Below are 9,264 nucleotides of genomic sequence, written 5' to 3' on the forward strand. Positions count from 1 at the left end.
TTATAGATCATGTCTTCTGTGTCGTATCAAAAAGTCACTGTCATATCCACAGTCACCTAGATTTTCTGTATTTTATAGTTTTACAATTTTGTATTTTACATTTAGGTTTGTGGTGCATTTAGAGTTAATTTTTATGAAGAATATAAGGTCTATGTCTAGATTTATTTTTTTGTATGTGGATGTCCAGTTGTTCCAGCACCATTTGCTCAAAGACTGCCTTTTCCCCCATTATATCGTCTTTGCTCCTTCTGTCAAAGTTCAATTGACAATATTTATATGGGCCCACTTTGGGGTCTCTCTTCTGTTCCTTTGATCTATTTTTCTATTCTTTCACCAATACCATACTGGCTTCATTACCATAGCTTATGGTAAGTCATGAGTCAGGAAGTGTCATTTCTTTGACTTTGTATTTATTCAATATTCAGTTGGCTATTATGGGTCATTTGAATCTCCATGTAAATTTCAGAATCAGTTGTTAATATCCATAACTTATGGGGATTTTGAGTGGGGTTGCAATGGATCTATAGATAAGTTGGGAAGAACTTACACCTTGACAGTATTTCATGAACATAGACTATCTCTGCATCTATTCAGAGATAGATACTATTCTTTGATTATCCTCACTAGAGTTTTATGGTTTTCCTCACGTAGATCTTGTACATGTTTTGTCAGATTTACATCTAAGTATTTCATTTTTTGTGGTATTAGTGTAAATGATATTGTGTTTTTTAATTTCAAATTCTACTTGTTCATTGCTGGTATATGGAAAAGCAATTTACTTTTTAATTAAAGTATAAATGATACCTAGTGTTAGTTTCAGGTGTGTAACATGGCAATGTGACAAGTCTATATATTATGCTATGCTCACCGCAAGTGTTGCTACCACATGTCACCAAACAATGCCATTATAATACCACTGACTATATTCTTTATGCTGTAGCTTTTTTCTCATTTATTCTATAACCGGAAGTCTCTGTCTCCCACTCCTCTTCATCTATTTTGCCCATCTCACCCATCCCTCTGGCAACCATCAGTATGTTCTCTGTACTTATGGTTCTGTTTCTGGAAAGCAAGTGACACTTAACCTTGAATCCTACAAGCTTGTTACAATCTGTTATTAGTTTGAGGAGTTTGTCAATTCTTTTGGATTTTCTACATAAACACTTATGTAACCTCCCAAAAGTTTTATTCTATTTATTCTCTCAATTATTGTTTGTCTAAGGAAGTCTTTATTTCTCTCTCACTTTTAAAGGATAATTTCAGAGGGCACAGAATTCTAGAGCAGTAGCTTATTTTCTCCTAACACTAAATATTTCACTTCACTCTCTTCTTGTCTGCCTGGTTTCTGAGAAGTATGATATAATTCTTATCTATGTTCCTTTACAGGTAAGGTGTTTTTTCTCCTTGGCTTCTTTCAGGATTTTTTCCCCTATCTTTGTTTTTTTCTGAAATTGAATATGATATGCCTATGTAGAGGATTTTTAAATCTATCTTGTTTATTATTCTCTGTGCTTCCTGGATCCAGGGTTTAATATCTGACATTAAATGGAAAAATTTTCAGTTATAAATGCTTTAAATGGCATTGCCATTACATATATGTTATACTTTTTATTGTTGTTCCACAGTTCTTGGATATTCCTTATTTTTTCAGTCTTTTTCTCTTTGGTTTTCAATTTTAAAATATTCAATTGTCATATCCTGAAGCTCAGAGATAGTTTTCTCAGCTATGTCCAGTCTACTGATGAACCCACCAAGGCATTCCATTTTTCTTTTACTACTTTTTATATCTAGGATTTCTTTTCAATTCTTTTTAAAATATTTCATCTCTCTGCTTATATTATCCATCTGTTCTTGCATGTTGTCTACTTTTTCCATTGAGGCCTTTAGCATATTAATGAGATTTTTAAAATTCCTGTTTTGATAATTCCCACTAAAGCATAAGTTCTATGAAGTTAGGAATTTCTCTTTGGTTCATTGTAATTTCCAGAGCCTGGCACATAGTAAGTTTGCAAATATTCATTCAATGAATGATTCCCTCAAAAGTGAAAAGGATTTTCAATCAAACTGACTCTCTATCTAAGATGTCAATCAGTTTGGATAGTTTTAAAATTCAATTGACTTATTTTATTTGACTAGCAAATGCATACAATCAAAATGTTATTATGTAGGCATAATGTATGTGATATGTTCTCACATACTCAAACTCTAGAACACAGTACAGGGCAGAATACCCAAATAAGATTCAGTATGTTTTAAATATGATCATATTACTATAGAAATACTTATTTTATATGATATCTGAAATTTAATAAAATAAAATGTAAACATTTTAGAAAATAAAACACTAAAACCTTAAAAAACTTCTTATATAGCTGGGTAGTAAAATTATAGGTATTAATATTTTCTACAATGAATATGCATTAATTTTATAACAAGGGGTAATATGTAAAACAAAGAATGTTAAGATGCTGGTGGTAAAAATATAAATTGCACAGTAGATAGAAAGAATGTTCTATTCTCTCATGTATCTTACTATGTGGACATAGTGAGAACAAATGTGGAAGTTTTTCATCATCTCCATTTTGACTACTACTTCTAAAACTATTTACTCATCAGAGTGAATGATTTAATTACTATATCCTTCCTTGTTTTCTAATGTAAAATTTTTATTAACCTTATTTAGAGGCTCTTCTTTCTGTTTCACATTAAGTACCATATTTTGTTAATAAACTTTATTTTTAGTACATTTCAGACTTATAGAAAAATCATGAAGACAGTTGTGATTTCCCTGTATAACACTGCACCCAGTTGTCCCTATAATTAACATCTTACACATCTTACATTAATACAGCACACTTGTTACAATTAATGAGCCAATATTGATATACTATTTTTTTTTAACTTTACTTATGGGGGCACCTGGGTGGCTCAGTTGGTTGGACGATTGCCTTCAGCTCGGATCATGATCCTGGAGTCCCGGGATGGTGTACTGCATTGGGCTCCCTGCTCAGCAGGGAGTCTGCTTCTCCCGCTGACCTCTCTCCTTTCACGCTCTCTCTCTCTCTCTATATATAAAATTAATAAAACAAAATCTTAAAAAAAAACTTTATTTATGAAAATGGGTGACTAACATAACATAATAAAAAAGACCATTACCTATGGGTTGGCCACCTATTTTGATATACTATTTTTTTTAATTTTTTATTTTTTATAAACATATATTTTATTTTTAACTGAAGTCCATACTTTTGACTTCCTTGGTATTTACTCAATGTCCTTTTTTCACTGACATTCCTGAATCCCTTCCAAGACACGGCATTGCATTTCAGTTGTCAGGTCCCCAAAGGTTACTCTTCATTTTGACAGTTACCAGATTCCCCTTGTTTTTGGTGACTTGGACAGTTTTGAGGAGTACTAATTAAATACTTTGTAAAATGTTCCTCTATTGGGATTTGTCTGATGTATTTCTCATGAGTAGACCAGAGTTATATGTTTTTTGGGGGAGGAGTATCACAGAATTGAAGCACCATTATCCTCACATTATATCAATCTACTTACTATCAACATATCTCTGTTGATGTAGACTTTGACCATCTGGCCAAAGTGGTTTGTCAAGCTTCCCCACTGTCAAATATTTGTTCTTACCCCTTTCCATACTGTATTTTTGGGATGGGAGTCTATGCACAGCACTCACTTAAAGATTGGGGAATTATGTTTCATTTCTTTGAGGACAAAGTATCTACAATTCGGGGCAAATTATTTGGAATTCTTCTGTAAGGATCTCCATCCATTCTCCCTCATTTATTCAATCACCTTTTTTCTCTGTTCATGGTTTTATTCCTAATTATTGTGAGTTCTTTCAGTTGGATTCTATATGCCTTTTAACATACCCTCATCAGTGTGTGTGTTTGCGTGTGTGTGTGTGCATGTGTGTGTGCACGTGTGTGTGGAATGGAGTGTGTAATACTCCCCTTCTTTCTGGTACGATAAGTTGATCCAGGTTCATCTTATATATTTCCTGCCTCACACCCAGAATCAATAATTTTTTATGGAGCTCTGATATCTCTTATTGGAGATTCAAACCCAAGATCCAGACACTAGGTATACTCTGTGTTAATGGATTGTCATTTCGTTTAGGTCCTCTCAGCTGCCAGAGCAAAGGAATATCTGTGTGCATATTAATCCATGTATAAACAGAGATCTATAAATATTATAGCTATCTGTATTTATATTCAGCTAAACATAAGTTCATAATAATGTCTCCAACTCTAACCCATTAGCATATTGACCATCCTATCACCTTTGCTTATTTGTAAATTCTCCAACAATAAGAAAGCTGAATCCCATAATCCACTATCTATTTACTTAATTACTTACCTCTAGCATACATGTATGGCAATGTCTGAAGTGTTAACCCATAGTCCGTGGGGGGAAAACTTCATAAACTATAGTTTAGTGTTTATGCACAGATCTTCTGCATTTAAGCTTATAAATTCTACTTATTTCCAAAGTTACTTAAGTCAGTGTCTTTTCCCCCACCACCTTCAGTGAGGTTGTTTCATATACCAGTAATAAGGTTATATTTTTTATCACCTATTTCATTCCATCTTAAGATCTTGGGACCCCCAAAACTTTTTTTAAATTTTAAATTTTTTCAAAATTTGCATTGTTTTATTCTTTGTACAGCATTGTTCCCTGGGTTTTGACATGCATAATGTTAGATGTCCATCATTGCAGATTAGGCAACAGTTTCACTAGAGTTTCACCACCCAATAAATCCTCTGTGTCTCACCTATTCAATTCCTGTCCTCCCCTCCCTTGCAACCACTAATCTTCCTACCATCTGTAGGCTTGCCTTTTCCAGATGTCACATAGTTAGAATTATATAGTATATAATCTTTTCTGACTGGCTTCTTTCACTTAAAAATAGGTATGTAAAATTCATCTATGTCTTCTCATGGCTTGACAGTTTATTTTTATCATGCTGTAATATTCCATTTTGTGGACATAAAATTATTTATTCACCTATTTAAGACATCTTGTTGCTTCTAGGTTTGGGTGATGACAAAAAAAGATGTTGTAAGCATTTATATGCAGGTTTGGGGTGGAATAAGTTTGCAAAAGTGTTGGATAAATATCTAGAAGCATGACTGCCTGTGATATGATCATCTGGTAAGACTATGTTTAGCATTATAAGAAATTTTCCAACTGTCTTCCAAAATGACTGTAGCATTTTGCCATCTCACCAGCAATGTTGCTGCGAATTCTCATCACCTTTGGTATTATCAGGGTTTTTCAAATTAATTTTTTTAAAAAATTTTACATTGTATGAGGTATGTAGTAATATCTCACTATTATTCTAATCTGGAATTTTCTAGTAACAAATGATACTGATCATCTTTTCATAAAGTTATTTTCCATCTATATATCTTCCTTGGTCAGATTTTTGTTTTCATTTTTAAATTAGCTTGTTTTCTTATTTGTTCAGTTTTAAGAGTTATTTGTGTTTTTTGGATACAAGTTCTTTTTAGGTATGTGTTTTGTAAATATTTCTCCTGGTCTGTAACTGCTATTATTACTCTCTTAATGGTGTTAAATTCAATTTGCTAATATTTTGTTGAGGATTTTTGATCTGTGTTTATGAGAGAGACTGATCTATAACTTTCCTTCTTTGTAATGTCCTTGGTTTTGGTTAAGGGTAATGCTGGCTTCAAAAAAAGAGTTAGGAAGTGTTTGCATCTATATTCTGAAAGAGATTATGGAGATTTGGTATAATTTCTTCCTTAAATGCTTGGTAGAACTCACCAATGAAACTGTCTGGGCCAATGTTTTGCTTTTTGAAAGGTTAGTAAATGTTAATTCAATTTAATAGATATAAGCTACTCAAATTAGATAGTCTCCCTTTAAGTTGTGGTAGCTTGTATCTTTCAAGAAATTGGTCCATTTTTTTTCTGTCAATTTGGGGGCACAGAGTTGTTAATAACATTCTGTTATTTTCCTATTAACATCCTTGGGCAAGTAGTGATGATCCTTCTTTCCTTTCTGATACTGTGAATTTGTTTATTCCCTATTTTTATTTGTTTAACTTGCTACAGGTTTATCAATTCTACTGATCATTTCAATAGAATTTCAACCAGCTTTTGCTTTCATTGATTTTTTTCTACTGATTTCCTGTTTTCAATTTCATTGTTTTCTGCTCTGATTTTTATTGTTTCTTTTCTCTGACTTAACTTAGGTTTAAATTGGTCTTCCGTCTCTAAGGAAGGAATCATCTAAGGTAGAAACTTAGATGATTTATTACAGATTTTTTAAAATTAATGTATTTAATGTTATAAATTTCTCTCTCAGCACTAGTTTCACTGAATCCCGTAAGTTATGATAGGTTGTATTTTCATTTTAGTTTAGTTCAAAATATTTTAAAATGTCTCTTAAGATATCTTCTTTGACCCAAAAATTATTTCAGAGTGTTTGTTTAGCCTCCAAGTATTTGGGACTTTTTCTAACTATCTGTGTTATTGATTTCTAGTTTAATTCCACTGTGGTCTAACAACATACCCTGTATGATTTTTTTTTTAATTTGTTAAGTATGTTTCATGACTGAGCATATGGTGTATCATTAAGAATGTTCCAGGTAACCTTGAGAATATATATTCTGCTGGTGTTGGATAGAGTATTCTAAAAATGTTAATTAGTTCAGGTTGACTCATAATGCTACTCAGTACAACTATATCCTTACTGATTTTCTGCCTGCTTTATTCATCAGTTACTGACAGAAGGATGCCGAAGTCTCCAATTATAAAAATGGATTTGTTTATTATTCCTTGAAATTCCATCAGTTTTAAATCTCACATATTCTGATGCTTTTGCTGTGGTGTATGCGAGTATATGTGTGTTAATTGTTATGTCTATTTGGAGAATTGACCCTTTATCATTTCATAAAGCCTATCTTAATCCCTAGTAATTTTCTGAAGTCAGCTATATCTGAAATTAGTATAGTTATTTTTGCTTTTTAAAATTATTATTAGTGGTAACATGGTATTTCTCTCTCCGTCTTTTAATTTTCGGGCTATCTGAGTTGTTATACATAAAGTTGATTTCTTCTAGATATCATATAGTTTTGTCTTTTAGTTAAATGAAATAATCTCTGTCTTTTAATTTGTATGTTTAGGCCATTCATATTTAAAGTGTACTTTGAGGGGCACCTGGGTAGTTTAGTCAGTTAAGTGTCAACCTTCAGCTCAGGTCATGATCCCATGATCCCAATCCAGGCCCACCTCAGACTCACTGCTCAGTAGAGGGCCTGCTTTTCCCTCTTCCTCTACTGCTCCCCTTGCTTGTGTTCTCTTTCTCTGTCAAATAAATAAATAAAAGTATTTACCAAAAAATTTTAAAAAATAAAATAAAATATATTTTGATCTAGTTGAATTAATAACTGCCCTGATTCTGTTGTTTTCATTTGTTCTTTGTTCCTTTCTCTCCCACTTTTATTGCATTCTCTGGTTTTAATTTAACATTTTTTATGACTCACTGCCTTTCCACTCTCAGCATATCAATTACGCTTAACCATTTTTTAGTGGTTACACTACAGCTTTCCATATACACTTTAATTAATACATGTCCATCTCGAATAAAATTAAACCACTTCACATCCAGCACAGCACCATTATAACAGTATTCCTGATTCCTTTCTCTCCCTTATGATATTGCTATTATCCATTTTACTTATCCATGGGTTATAATCACAAAATGCATTATTACTATTATGCCTAAAAACAGTAATTATTCAGATTAATTAAAAGTAAGAAAAATAAGATGTTTAAATTTTAACAAATGCCTTCATCTGTTCCTTTTTAATGTTCCTCCTTTCTTCATATATATCTGAGTTTCTGAACAATATTAACTTCCCTATCCCTAGAGAATTAAAAAAAAATTTCCTTGAAGAGACCTATTAGTGATGAATTTCCTTGATTATGTTGACTGCGAAAGTCTCTATTTCCCCTTCTGAAAAGTAATTTCATTGGATATTGGATTATAGGTTGAGGGGTTTTTCTTTCCACTTTAAATACTTTATCTCACTCTCTTCTTGCTATCATAGTTTTGGAAGGGATATGTACTTAATTTTTGTTCTTTTTCTTTTATTAGTACAGGGCCTTTAGAATCTTTAAATTATGGTTGCTCTTCTCCTTGTCTTTGGTTTTCTACAGTTTGAATAGAATATGCCTGAATTTTTTTTTGTTATTTACCCTGCTTGTATTTTCTGGGCTTCCTATATCTGTAGTTTAGTGTCTGTTACTAATATTGGAAAATCCTCACCATTATTACTTCACATACTTTTTTTAAAGATTTTATTTCTTTGAGAGAGCGAGCAAGTTAGCATGAGTAGAGGGCAGAGGGAGAGGGAGAAGCAGACTCTCAACTGAGCAGGGAGCCTAATGCGGGGCTTGATCCCAGGACCCCGAGATCATGACCTGAGCTGAAGACAGATGTTTAACCACCTGAGCCACCCAGGTGCCCCCACATATTTTTCCTGCACCTTCTCTCTTCTTCTGGTATTTCAATTGCATGTAGGCTATACTTTCTGAAATCATACCATTACTGGATGTTCTTTTTTTTTTTTTTTAAATTTCTTTTCAGTGTACCAGAATTCATTGTTTATGCATCACACCCAGTGTTCCATGCAATACATGCCCTCCATAATACCTACCATCAGGCTCACCCAACTACCCACCCCCCGCCCCTTCAAAACCCTCAGATTGTTTTTCAGAGTCCATAATCTCTCGTGTTCATTTTTTTTTTCCATCCTTTTTCCCTTTGCACTTCTTTTTTGAATGTTTATAGCTATCTATCTTCAAGTTCACTTACTGTTCTCTCAGCTGTATTAAGTTTATTGATGAGCCCTTCTAAGACATCCTTTATTTTCATTATAGTGATTTTGGATTTCTATCATTTTCTTTTGATTCTTTCCTAAAATTTCCACCCTTCTTCTTCCTGTACCCATACATTCCTATATGCTAGATACTTTTTCTATTAGCACCTTGAACATATCAATCATAATTGTTTTAAATTCTGTGTCATAATTCCAACACCTGTGTTATATCTGATTCTGGTCTAATGCTCACTTTATCTTCAGATTGCATTTTTTCCTCGACTTTTAGCATGCTTTGTAATTTCTTGTTGAAAGCCATACATGATGTACCAGGTACTAGAAACTGAGGTAAACAGGCCTTTAGTGTAGGGTTTTATGTTAAGGTGGCTAGGGGTAGG

This window comes from Mustela lutreola, chromosome 7, assembly GCF_030435805.1.
Source record: "Mustela lutreola isolate mMusLut2 chromosome 7, mMusLut2.pri, whole genome shotgun sequence".
NCBI classification, from domain to species: domain Eukaryota; kingdom Metazoa; phylum Chordata; class Mammalia; order Carnivora; family Mustelidae; genus Mustela; species Mustela lutreola.